Below are 26,127 nucleotides of genomic sequence, written 5' to 3' on the forward strand. Positions count from 1 at the left end.
TGGGTGGACAGGACAATGGGTGGACAGGACAATGAGTGGACAGGGCATTGGGTGGACAGGGCATTGGGTGGACAGGGCATTGGGTGGACAGGACAATGGGTGGACAGGGCATTGGGTGGACAGGGCATTGGGTGGACAGGACAATGGGTGGACAGGGTATTGGGTGGACAGGACAATGGGTGGACAGGACAATGGGTGGACAGGGCATTGGGTGGACAGGACAATGGGTGGACAGGACAATGGATGGACAGGGCATTGGGTGGACAGGACAATGGGTGGACAGGACAATGGGTGGACAGGACAATGGGTGGACAGGACAATGGGTGGACAGGGTATTGGGTGGACAGGACAATGGGTGGACAGGGCATTGGGTGGACAGGACAATGGGTGGACAGGACAATGGATGGACAGGGCATTGGGTGGACAGGACAATGGGTGGACAGGGTATTGGGTGGACAGGACAATGGGTGGACAGGACAATGGGTGGACAGGGCATTGGGTGGACAGGACAATGGGTGGACAGGACAATGGATGGACAGGGCATTGGGTGGACAGGACAATGGGTGGACAGGACAATGGGTGGACAGGACAATGGGTGGACAGGGCAATGAGTGGACAGGACAATGGGTGGACAGGGCATTGGGTGGACAGGACAATGGGTGGACAGGACAATGGGTGGACAGGGCATTGGGTGGACAGGGCATTGGGTGGACAAGACAATGGGTAGACAGGGTATTGGGCGGATAGGGCATTGGGTGGGAAGAACAATGAATGGACAGGCCAATGGGTGGACAGGACAATGAGTGGACAGAGCATTGAGTGGCCAGAACAATGGATGGGCAGGGTATTGAGTTATCAGGGCAAAGGGGGGGATGGGGAAACAGGGCATTGGATGGGTAGGGAATTGAGTGGCCAGGCAAATGGGTGGACTGATCATTGACTGGACAGGGCATTGGGTGGATAGGGCATTAGATGGACAGGGCATTGAGGGGGCAGGAACTGAGTAGGTAGGGCAATGGCTGGGTGATGGCAATGTGGTTGCAAGATGACCAAATGCAGCTTCTTAACACACATTTGGGTAATTTTGACAGTGATAGAAAGCAAACTAAATGACATCAATTCAGCTGGTCTTTTATTACCTCCATTTCTGACTCTTTTTGCACTTTTTCTTATTCTCAGCTCGGCCGCTAACATTCTCACCTCTGAATGAGAAATGGATTCAGGCCCACCTCAGACTGGATCACCTAATGAAGCATGAACTGCAGTGAAGTACTGAGGGACTAGATCTTAAACTGAATCTACGTCTGCCTGTTCAGGTGGATGGTAATGATCTCATGGAATAAGAGCAAGGATTCTCCCAATGCCCTGGCCTACATTCCTTCCTCAAGCAAAGAACAGATTAACTGATTATTCATCTCGTTTATTATTTGAGGGATCTAGCTGTGTGCAAATTGGCAGGCCATATCTTGCTTTCAGTAACAACATGGCTGTATTTCAATACTAATCTATTGGAAATAAATTGAGGATAAAGTGTAAGGGAAAGAAAGATATGCATTTATATAGTGCCTTTTACAACCTCAGGACATCCCAAAGTGATTTACAGCCAATGAGACACTTTTTGAAGTGTAGTCGCTGTTGTAATGTAGGAAATACAGCAGCCAATTTGTGCACAGCAAGATCCCACAAACAGCAACATGACAAAGACCAGATAATCTGCTTTTAGTGATGCTGGCTGAGGGATAAATATTGGTCAGGACACCGGGGAGAACTCCCCTGCCTTTCTTTGAAATAGTGCCATTGGAACTTTTACATTCATCCAAGCAAAAAGATAGGGCCTCGGTTTAACGTCTCATCTGAAAGAAGGCACCTCCAACAGTTCAGCCGTCCATCACTGAACGGTCAGCCTAGATTATGGCAGTGAATTTCCTTGATATTTTCAATGATGTATAAAAGTGTCGAAAATTGTTTCAGCTAGAAAATGTGGTTGGAAGATGTTTTTGCTGCTTGTGCGACTCTGAAAAGCTTCGCCCAGGTTTCTTGGCCTCCTTGTCAACCACCCACACTTGTCAGAGTGAGAGCTAGTGGTGCATCCGCTGGGAGCCTCCCAAGTTTCCAACACCAATGCACTCAGGTTAACTTTGACTGAGATTTATGAGGTGCAGCTGCTGCCCTGATACAGGCAGGAGGTGATGCAGGAGACTCTGAAGATTTCTGCAGCTGGGAAACACTCTATAAAATGTTTTTGTTTTGTTTGATATTCTGACTACAGACAACAGAAGCTTCTTCTCATAGAGTGGGACCACAGCAGAATTTAGGACACACAACGCCCGACAACAGACAGGGGTTTATCAGAACTGTCAGGGGTTTATAGGATGACGTCTGGAAATCTGTATGGCCACAGAACAGCAACTTGAATTTATATAGTGCCTTTACATAGTAAAACTTTACAAGGCACTTCACAGTAGTGATTATCAGAGCTGGTTCTAGTTAAAGTGGACACGAAACTGTCAGATTGTCTCAAAAACCCAACTGGTTCACTGATGACCTTTAGGGAAGAAAATCTGCCAACCTAACAGTGACTGACTTATATGTGACCCTGGACCCACATCAAGATAATTGAGTTGTAACTGCCCTCTGAATTGTTAAAGAGGAATAGCTCTCACCATCTTCCCAGGGCAATAAATAAAGAAAAATAAAGAAAGACTTGTATTTATATGGCATCTTTCATGACCACTGGACATCTCAAAGTGCTTTGCAGCCAAGTAAACTCTTTTGAAGTGCAGTCACTGTTATAATGTAGGAAGTGGGGCAGACAATTCCTGCACAGCAAGCTCCCACAAACAGCAATGCGATAATGACCAGATCATCTGTTTTAGTAATGTTGATTAATGGATAAATATTGCCAGGACAACAGGGAGAACACCGCTGTTCTTCTTCAAAATAGTGTTAGGGGATCTTTTACCGCCATTTGAGAGGGAGATGGGGCCCCAGTTTAAACATCTCATTCAAAAGACTTCACTGCCAACAGTGCAGCACTTCCTCAGTCCTGCAGCCTTCTTTTTTGTGGTCAAATGGGACTTGAACTTAGAAGTCACCTTATTCTAATTATTTGGCACTCAATTGCCATTTGCTTTGCCATTTCTGTTACTAAATTCAAATAATTAGAGATTTCACATTTTTAATATGGAACATGACCATGAATCAGTAGAATTACTGCAAGCACCACCCTCCTTGCTTTTTTCCTGGTTATTTCCGGCTCCTGTTCTCTCTCATTTCTCTCCTAAGCTCTTCTAACTTCCTCACAACAACCCTTCAGCAGGACACCTGGCAAAATAAGGCTTCCTTGCTGACAACTGATAATGACATTACATTTTCTTGAGACGTTGAGACCCTGAGGCCATCAGAACTTGTCACATTGTAATCTGTTCTCTGAGATTGTAGCTCTGCCCCCCCCCCTGTTACAATGTAACAGCAATAGTGTAACGCTATGAATACCGTCGCCACTACCACATCACTTGAACAAGCAACATATCTGTTTTTATGGAGTTAATTACAAATAAGGCTTGCGTGTGTGACATTTATGTAAACATAAATGCAGCCCTGAACCTAAGAATGAGTTATATATATATTATATATTTTATTCATTATTAATATGGGGATGTCTTGTACACTTGTACACACTACTGAGTCAGCGGCGCTTGAGATGGCTTGGCCATGTGAGCCGCATGGAAGATGGCAGGATCCCCAAGGACACATTGTACAGCGAGCTCGCCACTGGTATCAGACCCACCGGCCGTCCATGTCTCCGTTATAAAGACGTCTGCAAACGCGACATGAAGTCCTGTGACATTGACCGCAAGTCGTGGGAGTCAGTTGCCAGCGTTCGCCAGAGCTGGCAGGCAGCCATAAAGACAGGGCTAAAATGTGGCGAGTCGAAGAGACTTAGTAGTTGGCAGGAAAAAAGACAGAGGCGCAAAGGGAGAGCCAACTGTGTAACAGCCCCGACAAACAAATTTCTCTGCAGCACCTGTGGAAGAGCCTGTCACTCTAGAATTGGCCTTTATAGCCACTCCAGGCGCTGCTTCACAAACCACTGACCACCTCCAGGCGCGTATCCATTGTCTCTCGAGATAAGGAGGCCCAAAAGAAATATGGGGATGTCACTGGCATTTATTCACACTCCTTTTTACCCTCAGAATTCTGTGGTGTAACTGAGTGACTTGCTAGGTCAATTCAGAGGGCACTTAAGGTTAAGAGTTAGTTACGTTAGTGTGGGACTGAAGTCACAGATAGTTGCATAGTATTCACAGCACAAAGACAGGCCATTTGGCTCAACAGGTGCATGCTGGTAATATAGGCAAGACCAGGTAAGGACAGTAGGATTTCTTCCTTAAAGGATATTCGTGAACCCGTTGGGTTTTTAATGATAATCCAATAACTTTATGGCCACTTTTACTGACACCAACATTTTAATTGCAGATTTATTTTTACGACTTGCATTCATAATGTAGTAAAACATCTCAAGGCACTTCACAGCAACTTTATCAAACACTGGGCCAAAGAAGCTAGCTCGCTGACCTGAATGCTTCCAGCATTTTCTGTTTTCTCTTTCAGATTTCCGGCATCTTGTTAGTCTAATTATTCTACCCCTAAACTAGCTGAGATCAGCTTGACTCAGCACAGACTAACTTTCCTGATTAGTTACTGGAATTCACTAACTATCTGCACTTTTTCAGGGCGTGTGTGGAGGCAGGGGCTGTGGTTTGCATCCTTCCATCTACGAAAGATGATGGACACACAGCAAACAATCCATTTAGCTGGGGTGTCTTCTCTTGGTGCAGTTTTGTTGATGGCTGTGAAGGCCAATCCTTGAGAGGCAGGTTCTGTCACAAGTGCCACACATGAAGCTGCCAAGTGACGCTTTAAGTTGTTTTCAGCGTTGGCACCTGTTGCCAAGCTGCTGTCACCACTGGTCATCGTGGTAGTGTACACCAGTCTACAGGCTGTGATGGCATTTCCCTCTTTCTCCAGCTAGCGACTCCCAGGTAGACATTTAGGGCCTTCATGTCACACTTGCAAACATCCTTGAAGTGAAGCTTTTCGCGCCCCACTGGTCATCTGGCCCGACTACCTCACCATACAGGAGATTCTTGGGTACGTGACCATCTTCCATCCTGTGGATTTGTCCGATCCACTAAAGCCGTCTCTGTTTGATTGGTGCCAACACGCTTGAGAGCTCTGCCTTTGCGAGGACTGCCATATTAGTGATTTTGTCCTGCCAGGATATACCCGTAATGTGCTGCAGACAGCGAAGATGGAAAATATCGAAATAAAAACAGAAAGTGCTGGAAATACTCAGCAGGTCTGGCAGCATCTGTGGAGAGAGAAGCAGAGTTAACGTTTCAGGTCAGTGACCCTTCTTCAGAACTGGCAAATATATTGAGCTGCTTTTCCTGTATGCTGTAAGTCACCCATGTTTCACAGCTATACAGCAAGGTGCTGAGTACACAGGCCTTATAAACCACGAGCTTGGTCCTAAGGGTCAGTTGGTGCTATCCCATGTGCGTTTCGCAAGTTGGCCAAAGGTGATAGCCGCTTTCCCTGTGCGTGTATCAATCTCTGCATCAAGGGACAGGTTGTCTGTTGCCGTGGATCCAAGGTAGCAGAATTTGCTAACTACTCCCAGTGGAGTGTTATTTAGTGTGATCAGGGGAGGAGATCCAACACCTTGTCCCATGACCAGGGTTTTCTTGATGCTAGGACACTGTCACTTTAAGAATTCAGCTGTGGTTCATAGGATATTTTGCATAGAAACAGGCCATTTGGCCCAACTAGTTCATGCTGATTCAGTTGGTAGCACTCTCACCTCTGAGTCGGAACACTCTATTGTTCAAGTCCCACTCCAGGACTTGAGCACAAAAAAAAATCAAGGCTGAAGCTCCAGTGTAGCACTGAGGGAATGCTGCACTGTCTTGAGATGCTCTCTTTCAGACGAGAACTTAAACTGAAGTCCCTGTCTGCCCTCTTAGGTAGATTAAAAGATCCCATGGCACTATTTTGAAGAAGAGCAGGGGAGTTCTGCTTGCTGTCCTGGTCAATATTTATCACTTAATCAACATCACAAAAGCAAATGATCTGTTTGTTTGTTATCATATTGCTGTTTGTGGCATCTTGCAGTGTGAAAATTGGCTGCCTCGTTTCCTACACTATGACAGCGAATATACTTCATTGGCTGTAAGGCACGTTGAGCTGTCCGGTGGTCGTGAAAGGCACTTTATAAATGCATGTCTTTATTTTTTCTCTACCATTCTCCCCCGTTCCAATAAAAACTACAATTCCCAGTCTTCAATTTTTTGGCGATAATAACTCAGCACACATGCGCATTGGTGCTTCCGCACTCCTCCCACAGGCGGGGGAAAAGTATTTGTGGATGAAAAAGACAAACAGAAACTGACCAGTTGTCCCTTATTCCAGTCCGGCCAGTGCTTGGTGGAGGGAGAGCAGGAATCTGCAAGGTTAAAGAGTTTATTCTCCAGAGAGGTGAGATCTTCCTAGAACAGTTCAAGGGAATCTCCCACCCCCCCTAACAATTGGATACAAATCTGTAGTTCGGATACTCCTGTTACTCTCTGATCAGAGACTTTAAATATGTAACAATGTAGTGGGCAAATCAGCCCATTCAGAGAGCGAGCACCCACAAAGATTTTTTACCTCTGGATTGAGTCTTAGATTGCATTTGCTCTTTTAGATTTAGTAATATTGTGGGTCTGTTTACCTCTCGGTTTTAAAACCTCTCTATTGATCAATAGTGGCCTTCCATTGCATGATTAGCGAGGTTGTAACTTTTGCGGAGGGGGGGGGTGGGGGGTCCTATTATGTATTAACGATAGAGAGAAATACTTCTGTATTTTAAGGATTTTTAGGGTGTCGTAATTAACGGTGTATACATCGCTCAGACTTTTGTAAATTTCTCTTCCTATCGGAGAAAGGTTTTGGAATCAGGAAATCAAATCAGTAAATAATTCTATATATTCGTAGCAAATCGACTATATTACTAAGAACAGTTTTTTGTAATCCCGAACGTGTGTGACATCAACTTTTAGATATATATTTCCTCCTCCGCTGTTGTGATGCCCTTTACTGCTATGACTTGTTTAATGGAGCTGACCTATTGTGCAATGACTTCTACTTTTATTGCCTCTGGCTAAGGTTTGGGAAAAGGGTAATGTACTGCCAGAATCGTGCAGCACTGAAGGAGGCCATTCAGTCCGTCGTACCAGTGTTGGCTCTTTGAAAGAGCTAGCCAGTTAGTTTCACTACCCTCTGCTCTGCCCCTTTTAACTGTGCAAAATCTTGCCCTTCAGGTATTTCTCCAATTCCCTTTTGAAAGTTATTATTCAATCTGCTCCCACCGCCCTTTCAGGCAGTGCATTCCAGATCAAAGAAATTCTCATCTGCTGTCTCGTTCTTTTGCCAATTAACTTAAATCTGTGTGCCCTGCCAGTAGAAACAGTTTCTCCTTATTCACCCTGTCAAAAATCCTCGTCATTTTGGACTGTACATGGAGGAAGGTTTAGATACGGAGACAGAAAATGCTGGAAACATTCAGCAGGTCTGGTAACATCTGTGTAGAGAGTCAGAAGGTGAGAGTAGCAGGTTAATGTTTCAGGTCGATGCCCTTTCATCAGAACTGTTCACATGTTTCCAGCATTTTCTGTTTTTATTTTGGATTTCCAGCATCCTCAGTATTTTGCTTTCATGTTAGTGTCGGAGATAGGTGATGTAGATGACTCTCCCTGGGCTACAGTTTCACAAATGCTGCTCTGCTTCCTGTGCCACACCCAAGTATATGGATCAGCTGTGATCCGATTGAATGGTAGATCAGGCTGGAGGGGCTAAGTGCTCTCCACCTGTTCCTATGGGTTTGCCTACATAGCGCCCATTGACTGGAATCTCCTGCTCACTTGTTGTAAAAGCACTTGCACTGCCACTGAATGAATGAAAATCAGAAGTGGGAACCCTGGCTGATTTTTCTTTTCTCTCTCTGTCTCTACTAGCCTGGAGAAGTGAATCCTGTTGTCCCTGGGTGGCATGAAACAGGGCTGTAATATATCAGTACGCGGGAATCCCTTTTAGACTTTAGTATGATTTGCACACTGAATTCTGCTGCAACTCTTACAGTGTGTTCGGGATCATCCGAAAAGATTTGGTCCTTGTTTTGCCATCGGAATGCTTTATTTGTTTGTCTTCGTAACAGAAGAATGGGTGTTGCCCATTCAGCCCCTCGAGCCTGCTGAATGAGATCATGGCTGATATGTATCTTAACACTATTTGTAAAGTTCGTCCTTTTTTAATACCCTTGCCTAACAAAAATCTATCAATCTCTGTTTTGTGAATTCCAGATTTTCAGTGTCCTTTGTGTGAAGAGGTGCTTCCTGACATCACCTCTGAATAGCCTGGCCCTAATTTTAAGGTCATGGCCCCTTGTTCTGCACCCCATCCCAACAGGGATTTCAGCAGGTCCCCGAACCCAGCAACAATTTGCATTTATATGGGGGTGCTTAAGGCAATTTACAGGGTGATTGTAAGACGAATGGAATGGTGAGCTGGGGAGAGGGTTTAGGAGGAGTGACTGAATGTTTGGGTGAAAAGATGGGCTCTCGAGAAAGGTTGTTTAAGGTAAAAAGAGGATTAGAGAGTGGGGCTGAAGACATGCCCACCAGTGGTGGGGTAAAGGGAGGCAGGTGCCAGAAGACCAAAGGGTACAAGAAGTGGGTATTGAGTCGAGGGACTGGAAGACCAGTTTGAGAAAGTTAGCAATTGATGACCATTCCGTAATAAAAGGATGGGGGAAGGCCACTGTTAGAATTAGTTTGAAACACTGAACCAGGCTTTATGGCCTATCCAGTCTGTGCAGGTATTTATTGCACCCACGCAAGCACTAGTCCGTGATATCGTGTGGATCAGGAACCACTGCTAATGATGCCCGAGTGTGTTCAGGCTGCTCATGCTGTGGACCTGATGGGTTTTACATTGTTTACATTTTACATACTAGCAGCAAAACTGAAATGCTGGCAGATATTTGGTTTTGTGTAAGTGTGGTCACTGTTGTGTAACATTTGATGACTCTACCTGTCAGTCTTACTCAACCCCAACTACATAAAAAGCAGTGAAACCTCTTAGCCCCTCTCTCTCCCTTCCTTCCTTTCGTGATATACCTCAAAACCTACCTCTGACCAAGTTTTTGGCCACCTTTCCTAATCATAGAATCAGACGGCACAGAAGGAGGCCATTCGGCCCATCACAAGTGCTACCCAACTAGTCCCACTCCCTGCTGTTTCCCCACAACCCTGTAAAATTTCTCCTTTTTCAAGTGTATATGTCTAACTAGTATCTGGCTTGGTGTCCAATTTTTGTCTGATTTACACTCCTGTGAAGCACCTTGGGACGTTTTACTGTAGTAAAGGTGTTATGTAAATTCAGGCGGTTGTAGGCGTGGGCCAGGGAGCGGAACGAGATGGCAGCATGTGATGTCCAGTGTCTATGTTGGCACTGGCGTGCTTTACTTTCTGTGCCATGGGGATGCCATCTCTTGATGTGGGTCTCTGAGCCTCTTCTGACAGTTGCTGGCTTGTTTTTAACTGTTGCTGGATGCCAATTGCCTCTGCCAACATGCTGTTCTGACTGCATTTTTCCTCATCCACTTCCTTGTTTAAATTCAGGACAAAGGTGATGGCAAAATGCCAACTTGGTCTAAATACTAGGCATCTTAGCTGGAGAGGTGAACACTTTAGGGATGATCCTTTAGCCACTGTGAATTTCTGGTTCATTTTGGCCCTTGGCGAGGTTAAAATCAACAGGTATCCAGGATAGTCTTGTGACCCTCCCTAAACTATACCTGTCTCAATCAGCCCCGTGTGATGAGTCAAAGTTGAATTACTCATCCTCAAATCACTAAGTAACATGGAGCTTGGCCTGGTTTAAATGGAGTTATGCAATGGTATGGGGCTGCTGAGTAGGATGCAGTCTGCAATATAAGATCGTACCATACAAAAATAGGCCATTTGGCCCGTTCTCCCTGTATTGGGAAGAGTAACCAATTAGTCCCACTTCCCCACCCTTTCCCTTGGAAAAATTGTCCTCTTATTATTTATCCAATTCCCCTTTGAAAGTTACTATTGAATCTGCTTCCACCGCCCTTTCAGGTCATAAAAATTCTTCTCATTTCCCCCCTTGTTCCTTTGCCAATTATCTTAAATCTGTGTGCTTTGGTTACTGACTTTTCTGTCAATGGAAACAGGTTAGACAGGAAGCAGATATCAAAATGGTGCTATTAAACCTCCCCTAAGAGCTTCTGTACTCAAATAAGATCGATCCCAGTTTCTCTGGTCTCTCCACATAACTTAAGTGCCTGATCCCTGGTAGCATCACAAGTATTTCCATTTGAAGGGTTTGCAGTTGAAGAGAAAAGACCATTTGGACCCATCAGTTAATGGATTTGCTGTAATTAGAGATCTTCCTGTGGCTTAGGGAATTTACTGCCCACCTCAATCCCGACTTCAGAGAGGAAATTGTTGCAGTATTTCACAGCCCTTGGCTTTGTGACTTTTTTTTTTCTTTCTCGGGGCTGAGATTATGGGATGACCAAAATCGCACGACAAGCAATGTAATAGCCACTTGCAGTAGTTCGCTGTTCCGTTTGCTTTCCTTGTCTCTGGCCTGTCATTACTTGTGTCCTCACCACATCACTCACAGCCACTACTTAAGTGTGTATTTCTGCCTGAACTGGACAGGGGGAGGACGAGTGGGCAGCTCATTTCAACCCCAAGGGAGTAAGAGATCCTCAAATTGGGGATAAATAAATAGGTGTGCAGCTTGGGTTATTATGGAGTGTTTCCAAATGTGGCTCTTCAAAGTCTTTGGTTATAGTGCTGTTATCTAAATGAATTCTGCTTCTCTTTCCTGCCCCAACTTAGCTCCCCTGATGCCAGTTCTCTGAAGTATAGAAAAGCTTCAGCATAAATTCTAGACTGACTCAGCCAGCGCAGTACTGAGGGAGTGCTTCACTGTTGTGGGCCATTAAACTGAGGCCCGTATGCCCTCTCTGATAGATATCCTCCAGGGGACATTAAGACTGGTGTCACGTGTCGTGGTGATAAACTCCCTTGCCTGAAAAGCATTAGCTCTTGTCACAATTCAACCACTTTCAGCTTTTGTTGCACTTCTGTCAATGCAACTTGCTCACTACTGTTTTGGAGTGTCAGGCTAGTTCACCCCAGCGAGGGTCTCACAATCACAACACACTGGCCAGAAAGGTAAGAGTGCTGCTACCAACTGAGACAAGCATGGACGGAGGTGTACCATTGCTAGGTGTACCATTGCCGTTAGAGTCTAGTTAGTGAGGTAGGACATTAACAACTACTCACAGGAGATTTGACCGAGGTATTCAAAATCATGAGGGGTCTGGACAGAGTAGGTAGAGTAAATCTGTTCCCATTGGCGGAAGGGTCGAGAACTGGAGGGCCCAGTTTTAAAGAGATTGGCAAAAGAACCAAAGGCGACCTGAGGAAAAACTTTTTTGTGCAGTGAGTGGTTAGGATCTGGGACGCATTGCCTGAGGGTGGAGGAGGCAGAGTCAAACATGACTTTCAAAAGGGACTTGGATAAGCACCTGAAGGGAAGAAAATTTCGTGGCTATGGGGGAGGGCTGGGGGCATGGGCCTGGCTGAGATGCTCTTGCAGAGAGCTGGCATGGAGACAACAGGCCGAATGGCCTCCTTCTGTGCTGTAACCATTCTATGATTCCAGTCTGTTATTTGTAGATCAAGTTCTCTTGCACGAATGACATAATTTTATAAATTCTTGGCATCGTCTGCAAGGAGGTGGAAAACCCAAATAGTTGATGAGAGCCACAGACAGAATGTACTTGATGAGTTTCTTAGTTATACTACCAGTGCAACTGTATATGGGTGTTGATCTGAAGGGATACAATTAATGTATATAATAAATAATAGTAGCATTTATATATGACAGTTCGGATGGCGATGTTGCAAATCACTTCATATGATGAATTACTTTGAAGTGTAGTGAATGTTAACATTGCCAAAGTCATTCTGGAGCAACACTGTCACACAAACAGCAATGAGGAGAATGGGCAGTTCACCTCTCTTTTAGTGGTTGCAGGAGGAAAGGAAGTCAGAACCAAGTGCCAAGGATATATTCTTGAAATAGTGCTTTCGTTCTCTCACTTACTACAGTTTGTTTACTAGGTCTCAGCTGTGGCTTGGTGGGTAGCGCACTTACTTCTGAGTCAGAAGTTGTGGGTTCAAGTCATTCAAAGACATCACGATCTCTGAATCCCCCACAATCGACATCCTGGGGGTTACCATTGACCAGAAACTGAACCGGAGTAGCCATATAAATACCATGGCTACAAAAGCAGGTCAGAGGCTAGGAATCCTGCAGTGAGCAACTCACCTCCTGACTCCCCCAATGCCTGTCCACCATCTACAAGGCACAAGTCAGGAGTGTGATGGAATACTCTCCACTTGCCTGGATGGGTGCAGCTCCAACAACACTCAAGAAGCTCAACCATCCAGGCCAAAGCAGCCCCTTGATTGGCACCCCATCTACAAACATTCACTCCCCCCACCACCGACGGACAGTGGCAGCAGTGTGTACCATCTACAAGATGCACTGCAGCAACGCACCAAGGTTCCTTGGACAGCATCTTCCAAACCCGCGACCTCTACCACCTAGAAGGACAAGAGCAGCAGCTGCATGGGAACATCATCTGCAAGTTCCCCTCCAAGTCACACACCATCCTGACTTGGAACTATATCGCCGTTCCTTCATCATCGCTGGGTCAAAATCCTGGAACTCCCTTCCTAACAGCACTGTGGGTGTCCCTACCCCACATGGACTGCAGCGGTTCAAGAAGGCAGCTCACCACCACCTTCTCAAGGGCAATTAGGGATGGGCAATAAATGCTGGCCTAGCCAGTGACAACCACATCCCATGAACAAATATAAAAAAAAAGTTCCACTCCAGAGACTTGAGCACAAAATCCAGGATGATGCTCCGAGTGCTAGTACTGAAGGAGTGCTGCATCGTTCGACGTGCTGTCTTTCAGATTAAAGGCCTGCTTAGGTCTGAAAAAAACCTGAACCGAACCCGACAGAACCACATCGGACCCGAGCCCGACCCGGCCCGGGTCCTTCCATTTTTTTCCTGCGCCCGACCCTACCCAAGCTCGACCCAACCACCGGAATGCTCACTTTACCTACCTTCCGATTCCGAACTCGTTTTTCACTTTTTCAGTTTGAAATACCTGCTGCAAGTTTATCCAGTGAGCAGCTGAGATGCAGAGACCAGGAAGGTCCTGAGTGATTAATTATTATAAAATATACAGTATTTATATAAAAAATATAAAATGATCACTGTCAGGACTCTAGTCTACACACCTACAGTACTGTTATGTGTCTCGACTAGAGTCCTGACAGTGATCATTTTATATTTTTTATATAAATACTGTATATTTTATAATAATTAATCACTCAGGACCTTCCTGGTCTCTTATCCAGTGAGCAGCTGAGATGCAACTTGCATCAAGTATTTCAACCTGTAAAGCAGGAGTCTAGGTAATGTATAATGATATTTTCTGAGCCTTCGGGCAATTGCTGTGTTTATTTTAAGCAATACAGATACTGGTACAGTGTGGCACAACCTGTCTGGGCACAGTTCCATGGGCTTCTATTTAACTAGTGATCAAACAATGACTGACTTCGTGGCTCCAATCTTCTTTTGTAACAACCTTTTCAAGTCCAATTAATACTGTGTGTGTCTGTCCCCGACCCGGACCTGACACATGTCGGATCCCGTTGGGTCCAGGTCGGTTAGCCGGCCTTTATTTCCAATGAGATGTTAAACCAAGGCACGTTCTGCCCTCTTGGATGGACATAAAAGACTCCATGGCACTATTTCCAAGAAAAGCAGGAGAATTCTCCTTTGGTTTCCTGGCTAATATTTATTTGACCTTTTGACCAACATCACTAAAACAGGTTTTCATATTGATGTTTGTGGGAGCTTGCTGTGTGCAAATTTGTGACTGCATTTCCTGCAACAGAGACCACACTTTAGAAAAGTACCTCATTGGTTGTGAAGCGCTTCGCGACACGCTGGGGTTGGGAAAGGTGCTATATAAATGCAAGATCTCTTTTTCTTTCTGTTTGTGTTAGTGCAGTTACTGCACTGGGTGGATGTGGAATGCAGTAATAGACTGTTAAAGTGTTGCCGGGGTAGTGTTAATCTGCAGTGTATTTGCTGTTCAGCCAGGACAAGGTACTACATCTAAGTGATAATTTTCACACCCTAAAGCCACGAATGGTGTATGTCACTCTTGGAGAGCTGAGGACAGGCAATGATGGAATTACTTTTTCAGACTACTTGTTTTGACAAGCCTGCATCATTAGTGTCTCGAAGCTTTAAGCAATCCTTAAGGAATATACCTATCTGCCACCATTGGAAAACCTGCCTTCAGCTACCTAGGCCCTAAGCTCTGTAATTCCTCCCTAAATCTCTCTGCCTCTCATTCCTCCTTTTTAATATTCTCCTTAAAACCTACCTCTTTGACCACCTGTCCCAATATCTGCTAATGTGGCTTGGTGCCAAATCTTGTTTAATAACACTCCTGTGAAGCAAATTGGGATGTTTTACTATGTTAAAGGTGCTATATAAATGCAAGTTATTGTTTTTCCTACAGTAGCTATGTTCAGCAGATCAGGCTCGAGGAGCTGAATGACCCACTCCTGCTCTTATCTCTTTGGAGTAATTGAGCTCTGGTTCTGTGGGTCTCTGGTACTTCGTACAAGTGGCCATTCTCCACTATCTAGTTTCACTAGAAAGTGAGTATATGAGGGAGGGAGAGGATTTAGCAAAGCTTGATGCTACCTCTGCTCAATATTAGGTGCATATTTTCAAGCACTGCCTGTAACTGATCATCCCCATGCTCACTGACCTACATTGGCTCCACCACCACCAACTCCTCCATTTCAAAATTATCATTCTCATATTCAACACCCTCAGTGGCCTCACACCTCTCTATCTTTGTAAACTCCTCCAGCCCTAAAACCCTCTGAGATCTCTGCGCTGCTCTAATTCTGGCCTCTTGTGCTTACCTGACGTTAATCTGTTCAAATTGGGGGCCGTACTTTCAGTTGCTGAGGCCCTAAGCTCTGGAACTCGCACTCTAAACCTCTCTACCTCTCTGTCCTTAAAACCCACCTCTTTGACCAAGCTTTTTGGTCACCTGCCTGAATATCTCCTTGTGTGGCTCTGTGTCAAATTTTCTTTAACACTCCTCCGAAGTCTCTTCGGCTATTTTACTACATTTAAAGGTGCTATATAAATGCAAGTTGTTGTTGTTGTACACTGGATAGCAATCTGTTTTGGAAAGCTTGACTGATATTTTATTTGTTTCCACTTCCAGGCCAAGGGATAGAGAGGCCAGTTGCAGCATTACTTTTATTTATTTGTCCATGAGATGTGGGCATTGTTGGCCAGACCAGCATTTGTTGCCCATCCCTAATTTTACTTGAAGGTGGTGGTGAGTTGCGTTCTTGAACTGCTGCAGTCCATGGGAGGTAGGTACACTCACAGTGCTGTTAGGAAGGGAGTTCCAGGACTTTGACCCAGCGACAGTGAAGGAACGACGATATAGTTCCAAGTCAGGATGGTGTGTGGCTTGGAAGGGAACTTGCAGGTGGTGGTGTCCCCATGCATCTGCTGCCCTTGTCCTTCTAGGAGGTAGAGGTCATGGGTTTGGAAGGTGCTGTCGAAGGATCCTTGGTGAATTGCTGAAGTGCAGCTTGTAGATGGCACAGTGGCGCAGTGGTTAGCACCGCAGCCTCACAGCTCCAGGGACCCGGGTTCGATTCCGGGTACTGCCTGTGTGGAGTTTGCAAGTTCTCCCTGTGTCTGCGTGGGTTTTCTCCGGGTGCTCCGGTTTCCTCCCACAAGCCAAAAAAAGACTTGCAGGTTGATAGGTAAATTGGCCATTATAAATTGTCACTAGTATAGGTAGGTGGTAGGGAAATATAGGGACAGGTGGGGATGTTTGGTAGGAATATGGGATTCGTGTAGGATTAGTATAAATGGGTGGTTGATGTTCGGCACAGACTCGGTGGGCCGAAGGGCCTGTTTCAGTGCTGTATTTCTAATCTAATCTAATCTAATCTACTGCCACTGTGTGCCAGTGGTGAAGGATTGAATGTTGAAGGTGGTGGATGGGGTGCCAATCAAGTGGGCTGCTTTGCCCTGGATGCTGTTGAGCTTCTTGAGTGTTATTGGAGCATATGGACATGGACTGCTGCAGTATCGGAGGAGTTGCAAATGGTACTGAACAGTGTGCAACATCAGTGAAAACCCCCACTTCTGACCTTAATGATGGAGGGAAGGTCACTGATGAAGCAGTTAAAGATGGTTGGGCCTAGGACACTGCCCTGAGGAACTCCTGCAGCGATGTCCTGGGACTTAGCTTATTGGCCTCCAACAACTACAACCATCTCCCTTTGCGCTAGTTGTGACTCCAACCAGTGGAAGTTGGGTGTTCAGTTTAATGGGAATAGGGTTAAGGGAGCAGGAGGTGGCTCTCATTAACAAGATCAGCTTGGAGTGAACATTAGGAGATAGGAGAGAAGCAAGAAAAAGAAATAAAAACAAAAAGTGCTGGAAATGCTCAGCAGGTCAGGCAGCATCTGTGGAGCGAGAAGAAAAATAGAAAGTGCTGGAAATACTCAGCATCTGTGGAGAGAGATGCTCTCTGAGCTGCTGTGTATTTCCAGCATTTTCTGTTTTTATTTCGGATTTCCAGCAGCTGCAGTATTTTGGTTTTATTAACTAGAGAATGATGTGAGTTCAAGGATGGGGCATGGAGGGACCTTGGAGGAAGTCTGGTCCAGTGTGCTAGTGGAAGGGAGTGAAGTGGCAGAGGCAGCTGATGGGATAGTTTCAACCTCAGCGACAAAGAAGTCCATGAGCTCCTCACACTTATTGTTGGAGGTGAGGGGACGGAGAGAGGGGTTGTCAGAAGAACATTTGCAGTAGAGGAAATAAGCTTTCCATGATGCTCCTGGAATAATGAGCAGTTTTGGAAGACAATAGCAGGGCCTGATGGTGGTTTATGTGGTCTAGCGAGATCTGGTGATGGATGATTAGAACAGTGGTCTGTCATATCTGTTCAAGGTGTAACTTAAGATAGTAGAAATGAGGGGACTGCCAGGCCAACATGCTATTTGCCTTCCTAATTGCTTGCTGTAACTGCATGTTAACTTTGTGTTCCTTGTACAAGCACACCCAAGTCTCTTTGAACATCAACATTTACAAGTTTCACACGTTTTAAAAAATATTCTGCTTTTGTATTCTTAAGACCAAAGCGAACGACTTCACACTTCCATTGGCTATCTTGTTGCCCACTCACTTAACTATATATCTATATCTCTTTGCTGCCTCTCTCTGTCCTCCCCACAGCTTACCTTCCCACCTACCTTTGTATGATCAGCAAACTACATTACTCTCTATCTCTTCATCTAAGTCATTGATATAGTTTGTAAATCGCTAAGGTTCCAGCACTGACTCTTGTGGCACTCTACTATTCACTGCCAGCCAACTTGAAAATGACCCATTTATGCCCACCCTTTGCTTCCTGTCTGTTAGCCAATCCTCTATCCATGCTAACATATTACCCCCAGCTCCATGAGCCATTATCTTGTCTATTAATTTTATGTGTGGTACCTTACTGAATGCCTTTTGGAAATCCAGGTATACTACATCTACTGGTTCCCCTTTATCTACCCTACTAGTTACATTCTCAAAAAACTCTAAATTTGTCAAACAGGATTTCCCTTTAGTAAAACCACATTGACTTGTTCTAATCATACTGTGCTTCTCTACGTACGTTGTTAAGACTTCCTTAATAATAGATTCCAGCATTTTTCCAACAACTGATGTTCGGCTAACTAGCCTTTCGTTCACTGTTTTCTCTCTCCCTCCTTTCTTGAAAAGCAGTGTAACATTTATTTATTTATTTTTATTTATTCATTCATGGGATGTAGGCATCACTGGCCAGCCAGCATTTATTGCCCATCCCTAATTGCACTTGAGAAGGTGGTGGTGAGCTGCCTTCTTGAACCGCTGCAGTCCATTTGGGGTAGGTATACCCACAGTGCTGTTAGGAAGGAAGTTCCAGGATTTTGATCCAGTGATAGTGAAGGAACGGCGATATAGTTCCAAGTGTGAGTTGGAGGGGAACTTGCAGGTGGTGGTGTTCCCATGTATTTGCTGCCCTTGTCCTTCTAGTTGGTAGAGGTCGCGGGTTTTCAAGGTGCTGTCTAAGGAGCCTTGGTGCATTGCTGCAGTGCATCTTGTAGATGGTACACACTGCTGCCACTGTGTGTCGGGGGTGGAGCGGGTGAATGTTTGTAGATGGGGTGCCAATCAAATGGGCTCCTTTGTCCTGGATGGTGTTGAGCTTCTTGAGGGTTGTTGGAGCTGCACCCATCCAGGCAAGTGGAGAGTATTCCATCACACTTCTGACTTGTGCCTTGTAGATGGTGGACAGGCTTTGGAGAGTCAGGAGGTGAGTTACTCGCCTCAGGATTCCTAGCCTCTGACCTGCTCTTGTAGGCACGGTATTTATATGGCTACTCCAGTTCAGTTTCTGGTCAATGGTAGCCCCTAGGATGTTGATAGTGGGGGGTTCAGCGATGGTAATGCCATTGAATGTCAAGGACAGATGGTTAGATTCTCTGTTGTTGGAGATGGTCATTGCCTGACACTTGTGTGGCGCGAATGTTACTTGCCACTTATCAGCCCAAGCCTGGATATTGTCCAGGTCTTGCTTCATTTCTACACGGACTGCTTCAGTATCTGAGGAGTCACGAATGGTGCTGAACATCGTGCAATCATCAGCGAACATCCCCACTTCTGACCTTATGATTGAAGGAAGGTCATTGATGAAGCAGCTAGAGATGGTTGGGCCTAGGAGACTACCCTGAGGAACTCCTGCAGTGATGTCCTGGAGCTCAGATGATTGACCTCCAACAACACAACCATCTTCCTTTGCACTAGGTATGACTCCAGCCAGCGGAGAGTTTTTCCCCTGATTCCCATTGACCTCAGTTTTGCTAGGGCTCCTTGATGCCATACTCGGTCAAATGCTGCCTTGATGTCATGGGCAGTCACTCTCACCTCACCTCTTGGTTCAAACATCGACAAAAGAGCTGAACTCAAGGCTGTAATGAGGTCAGGAGCTGAGTGGCACTGGCAGAACCCAAACTGGGCATCACTGAGCAGGTTATTGCTAAGCAAGTGCCGCTTGATGGCACTGTTGATGACACCTTCCATCACTTTACTGATGATTGAGAGTAGGCTGATGGGGCAGTAATTGGCCGGGTTGGACTTGTCTTGCTTTTTGTGTACAGGGCATACCTGGGCAATTTTCCACATTTGCCAACTTGCAATCTGATGGGACCATTCCCGAGTCTTAGGAATTTTGGAAAATCATTGTTAGAGTATCCGCTATCCCTGCAGCTATCTTTTAAAAACCCTAGGGTGTAGGCCATCAGATCCCGGGGATTTGTCAGATTTTAGTCCCTCAAGTTTCCCCAATACTTTTTTCCTGCTGATATTAATTTCCTTAATTTCTGCACTCTTTCTAGCCCCTAGGTTACTGTCTTTCTGGTATGAAACTTGTCTTCTACTGTGAAGACAGACACAAAATATTTATTCAATGCCTCTGCCATTTCCTCATTCCCCATGATAATTTCTCCTGTATCTGCTTCTAAGGGACCAATGTTTATTTTAGCTACTCTCTTCACTTTGCTGTTTTCGAAAACACTCCCAATCATCAGACTTGCTACTTTTTGCATCATTATAAGCCTCTTCTTTTAATCTCATACTATCTTTAACTTCCTAAGTGAGCCCTGGATGGGTCTTTCTTGCTAAGTTTTTGTTTTTCAATGTAATGTATTTTTGTTGAACATGTTAAATTGTTTCTTTAAAAGTTTCCCACTGTTCATTTACTGCCATGACTTTTAGTCTATTTACCCAATTTACCTTGACCAGTTCTCCCCTTAAACCTATGTAATTGTCTTTGTTTAAGTTAAAGATTCTTGTCCGTGATTAGAGCTTGTCACTTTGAAACTTAACATGTAATACAATGGTATTATGATCACTATTTCCTAGTGAACCTTTTACTGTGACATTACTATTTCACACTGCTTCATTACACAATATTAGATCTAAGCTAATTTTATCCCTAGTTGGTTCCACATTGTATTGCTATAAAAAAAACTGTCCCAAAAACATTCTACAAACTCTTCTAGACCACTCTTGTCAATTTCATTGTCCCAGTCTATATGAAGATGAAAATCTCTTACAATTATTACATTGTCTTTGTGACAAGCTCCAATGATTTATTGTTTAATGCTCTGTCCAACGGTATAACTACTGTTAGGGGGCTTATAAACTACTCCCGCCAGTGTTTCCTGATTCTTGCTATTCCTAATTTCCACCAATACTGAGTCTATTTCATGATCATCTGAGGCCAGATCCTTTCTCACTAATGTCTTTATGTCATCCTTTACTATCAGTGCTACCACTCCTCCTTTGCTATTCTGTATGTCTTTGGAAATATTGTGTACTCCTGGAATATTTAATTCCTAACCATGATTACCTTGTAACCACGTTTCTGTAATGGTGATTCGAGCTAAGTCACTGTGCCACTAGTTTATCTATCTTATAGCAGATGTTTTACGCATTCAGATAAAGAACCTTCTAAATTCATTCTTTTTGCTTCTGTTGCCTGCAATGACTTCAACCTTTCTCTTCGGATTTCTAAATCTCCCTTCACCCGAATCCTTCCACCACACACACCCCTCCACCAGCACAGATAATTACTTCTGAGGTTCTGCTTTTTAATTTAGCACCTAACTGCTCATATTCCCTATGCAGAACTTCTTTCCTAGTCCTATTTATGTCATTGGTACCCACATGAACCGTGACAACTGGACTTTCCGCCTCCCACTGCAAATGCCTTTCCAGCCACATGCAGATGTCCCGAACGCTGGCACTGGTCAGGCAACACTGCCTTCAGGACTCTCGCTCTTGGTTGCAGAGAACGATGTCTATCTCCCTGACTATACGGTCCCCTACCACCACTACATTCCTATTTACTTCTCCCACTTGAATGGCTTCCTGTACCACGTTGCCATGGTCTGTTTGCTCATCCACTCTGGAGCCCTCGCTCTCATCCATACAGATTGAAAGAACCTCAAACCTATTGGACAATTGCAAGGACTGAGGTTCCTCAGTCTTCTGCCTTCTCGATCCCCTTACCTACCTCACTCGCAGTCACACTCTCCTGTCCCTGACCACTGACCAAATCAGAAGACCCTATCTTAGAGGGGCTTAGAAGGGAGATGAGGAAATATCTTTTAACCCAGAGGGTTGTTGGGGTCTGGAACTCACTGCCTGAAAGGGTGGTAGAGGCAGGAAACATCATCTCATTTAAAAGGTGCCAGGATGTGCGCCTGAAGTGCCGTAACCTACAGGGATACAGAGAAAATGCTGGAAAGTGGGATTAGGCTGGGTGGCTTTTTTGTCAGCCAGCGCAGACATGATGGGCTAAGTGGCCTATTTCTATGCTGTAAAATTTCTGATCCTAAGGGGTGTGACTGTCTTTTGAAACAAAGTGTCCAGGTAACTTCCCCCTCCCTGATGCATCTCAGCGTTTGTAGCTCAGTCTTCAATTTATTGACTTTGAGCCAAAGCTCTTCGAACTGCAGACGTGGATCGCACTGGCTTCCACCAGCTCCCACGTATTACTACTGCAACACATCACCTTGCCATCTTTATAATGTGTTAATTAATTTTTCTTAATTTATAATAAATCCCACTACTTCTAAGCCCTATTACTAATAAGCTTTACGACTGCTGGTAAACATACTACAACTAATAAAACTGTACTAATAAATCACTGGAGTCTCGGAAGATTCCTATTGTTTCAATTAATTAATGTTACTCTGACCCCAATTAAAATTCCTTAGTTTAGTTAAGAGAAATGCTCACCAACCTATCACCCTATCACTTTCCTTCTTTGCTGGAATGTCACACATCAATTCCTCTTTCTTTTCCCCCCTCTGCATTCAATTCCCATATGAACCAAATTCCCACCTTCATACTCTGACTACGTCTCACTCTGGAAAACTTTCCTCTCTGTGCATGCCCTTACTCCCTGGTATCCCGGCCAATATTAATCCCTCAATCAACATCACAAAAACAGATTATCTGGGCATTATCACATTGCTGTTTTGTGGGATCTTGCTGTGTGCAAATTGGCTGCTATGCTTCTTGCATTACAACAGTGACTACACTTCATAAGTGCCTCATTGGCTGTAAAGCGCATTGGGCACTCATGTAGTCATGAAAGGTGCTATAAAAATGCAAGTCTTTCTATTAGGATTCTACACGGGAAAGATCATGGAATAGAAGCTTACAACACAGAATGAGGCCATTCGTCCCATCCTGACTGTGCCAGCATTTTGAAAGGACTGTCCACATTAGCTTTTTCCCATAACCTTATCAATTAGTCGTCATCAAATCCATGTCCAATTGCCTTTTGGATGTTCCTATGGAATCTGGTTCCACCACTCCTTTTAATGTGTTGCAGACTTTACCAACTCTCTGTATGGGGGGATAAATGCTTCCTCGTTTTCCCCTCTAGTTCTTTTGTATACAACTGCTGTCTCCTAATATAATTGAGTGAGTCATACTAAAGCTAGAGTTTCACTAAAATAAAAGCAAAATACTGCGGATGCTGGAAATCTGAAACAAAAACAAGAAATGCTGGATTCACTCAGCAGGTCTGGCAGCATCTGTGGAAAGAGAAGCAGAGTTAACGTTTCGGGTCAGTGACCCTTCTTCGGAACCCTTCCGAAGAAGGGTCACTGACCCGAAACGTTAACTCTGCTTCTCTTTCCACAGATGCTGCCAGACCTGCTGAGTGAATCCAGCATTTCTTGTTTTTGTTGCTAGAGTTTCACTATCTCTATTCATTAGTATTGAATCGGGTATTCAGGCTGTCTTGCAGCATTTTGTAGCCAATTAAATACTTTTGAAATCTAGCCACTGTTTTGTAAGCTAATGCAGAAGCCAATTTGTGCACAGCAAAATCCCACAGATAGAAAATGAGATTTAATGGACAGTTAATATAATTTTTGGGGCGTCTTCTGAGTTGAGAATGTTGGCTAGGACACAGATGGAAAATCCTGCTCTACAAATAGTAACATCCATCCAGCGAGGCAGATCGGGCCTTGGTTTAGTATCTTCTCTGAATGACGGCACTTCTGACAATGTAGCACTCCTTTAGTACTGCACTGCATTAATGTGGCTAATGATATTTCTGATGGATTAGCCTTGTCATATTTTTGGTTTATGTGTTGAGATCATTAATGTGATCTCTATTTATTGAAATAAAAATAGTGCTAAAGTTACCATTTTTCAGCTTTCGGTCCAGTAAGATCCCAGGTTCCAACCCTAGCTTATGTTGAGTTAGCTGGGCTCAACTTGGGCTGTGATGGGTTTGCTTCAGTGGGTTACAACAGCCCGTGATTGGGTAGAGGCGAATAGGGTCAGTCAGCGTGTTCGCATCCAATTGTTGTCCAGTGACCCTGCTGGAAAACGTATTTGTGGGGAGATTAGGCTTGGGTGTGATTCCCTCCACAGTTGGATAGCTTGTTGGTACTCGGTATCAAACCTCAACAATATGGTAGATACTAATAGAATTTATCAGGGGCAGAGGGATCCATTCACAGCCCACGTGGGCATCGCTGACTGGACCAGCATTTATTGCCCATCTCTAATTGCCCTGAGAAGGTGGTGGTGAGCTGCTGTCTTGAACTGCTGCAACCAATGTGGTGAAGGTGCTTCCACAGTGCTGTTAGGGAGGGAGTTTACCCAGTGATAGTGAAGGAACGGCGATATATTTCCAAGTAAAGATGTGTAACTGGGAGGTGATGCTGCTCCCATGTTCCTGCAACCTTTGCCTTCTAAGTGGTGGAGGGTATGGGTTTGGTACATGCAGCCTAAGTTTTATTGAAATCGGTAGTTCTATTTCAAATTTAAATCAATGTTTCATAAGGAGGACCATTTGATCCGTTCTTATCAATTTACAAACTCCATCTTGAGGACTTTATTCTGGATTTAGCCAGTTGCCTAATTGTAGCATTGATGCAGCTCTAAACTGTGGTAAGGGAATGTCTCTAAATCCTCAAACTGATGTTTCATTACAGGTTTGTTATTGCCTAAATCAGGCAGGTGGAACTCCCATGTTATTCAAAGTATGTTCAGAATAAGGTCTTGTCTCCGAGTATCTAACTTTTAATTTTAACTTTTTTCAAAAAAATCCTTTATGCACTCCTGTAATTAAAAAATCCTATTCTTTAATTTTGACTCCACCGAAGCTTTTTAAACGAATAACTGGAGTACTTAATTTTACAGCAAAAGTATCTATTTTATTGCAGGAAGTCTGCAAATTGAAGGAACCAACAATGCTGGAGAGAATAAAAGAGTATTTAGTAGGCTTTTTATTTAGGCAGATTTCTTGAAAATCTTTAATTTATTTTAATTACAGCGTGCAATCCCCTTTTCAGAAAGCTGCAGAACTATTTTTGGAGTATTTCTTTCTTCGTCTCTCTGCCCCGTGTGTACATGTCAATCTGGTCATTATCATATTGCTGTTTGTGGGAGCTTGCTGTGTGCAAATTGGCTGCTACATTTCCTACATTACAACAGTAACTGCACTTAAAGTATTTCATTGGTTGTAAAGTGCTTTGGGATGCTCCTGAGGTCATGAAAAGCGCTAAATAAATTCAAGTCTTTCTTTTGTAATTAATGACCAATGTGAGCCGCATGGAAGATGGCAGGATCCCCAAAGACACATTGTACAGCGAGCTCGCCACTGGTATCAGACCCACCGGCCGTCCATGTCTCCGTTATAAAGACGTCTGCAAACGCGACATGAAATCGTGTGACATTGATCACAAGTCGTGGGAGTCAGTTGCCAGCATTCGCCAGAGCTGGCGGGCAGCCATAAAGACAGGGCTAAATTGTGGCGAGTCGAAGAGACTTAGTAGTTGGCAGGAAAAAAGACAGAGGCGCAAGGGGAGAGCCAACTGTGCAACAGCCCCAACAAACAAATTTCTCTGCAGCACCTGTGGAAGAGCCTGTCACTCCAGAATTGGCCTTTATAGCCACTCCAGGCGCTGCTTCACAAACCTCTGACCACCTCCAGGCGCGTATCCATTGTCTCTCGAGATAAGGAGGCCCAAAAGAAAAAGAAGGAAAAAAGAATGACCAATGCCCAAACATCTTCAGCTGCTTCATCAATGAATATCCTTCAATCATAAGGTCAGAAGTGGGGATGTTTGCTGATGATTGCACAATGTTCAGCACCATTCGCGACCCCTCAGATACTGAAGCAGTCTGTGTAGAAATGCAGCAAGACCTGGACAATATCCAGGCTTGGGCTGATAACTGGCAAGTAACATTCACACCACACAAGTGCCAGGCAATGACCATCTCCAACAAGAGAGAATCTAACCATCTCCCCTTGACATTCAATGGCATTACCATCGCTGAACCCCCCACTATCAACATCCTAGGAGCTACCATTGACCAGAAATTGAACTGGAGTAGCCATATAAATACTGTGGCTACAAGAGCAGGTCAGAGGCTAGGAATCCTGTGGCGAGCAACTCACCTCCTGACCCCCCAAAGCCTGTCCATCATCTACAAGGCACAAGTCAGGGGTGTGATGGAATACTCTCCACTTGCCTCCAACAACACTCAAGAAGCTCGACATCATCCAGGACAAACATCCACCTGCTCCATAGGTGCACAGTGGCAGCAGTGTGTACCATCTACAAGATGCACTGCAGCAACGCACCAAGGCTCCTTCGACAGCACCTTCCAAACCCGCGACCTCTACCAACTAGAAGGACAAGGGCAGCAAATGCATGGGAACATCACCACCTGCAAGTTCCCCTCCAAGTCACACACCATCCTGACTTG

At 44.6% G+C, this 26,127-nt stretch overlaps 1 protein-coding gene across 1 annotated transcript in view; it reads left to right on the plus strand.

Annotated features, from left to right (window-relative positions):
• Nucleotides 1–6,404: 6,404 nt before the first annotated feature.
• capn5a (calpain 5a) overlaps nucleotides 6,405–26,127 on the plus strand; it is a 113,736-nt gene continuing 94,013 nt past the window's right edge. Inside the window, exon 1 of the mRNA XM_068033107.1 lies at nucleotides 6,405–6,540. The gene's annotated coding sequence lies outside the window, so the exon portion shown is untranslated. The remainder of the gene's footprint in view (nucleotides 6,541–26,127) is intronic.

The sequence above is a fragment of the Heterodontus francisci genome, chromosome 6 (genome assembly GCF_036365525.1).
Source record: "Heterodontus francisci isolate sHetFra1 chromosome 6, sHetFra1.hap1, whole genome shotgun sequence".
In the NCBI taxonomy this organism is placed as follows: Eukaryota; Metazoa; Chordata; class Chondrichthyes; order Heterodontiformes; family Heterodontidae; genus Heterodontus; species Heterodontus francisci.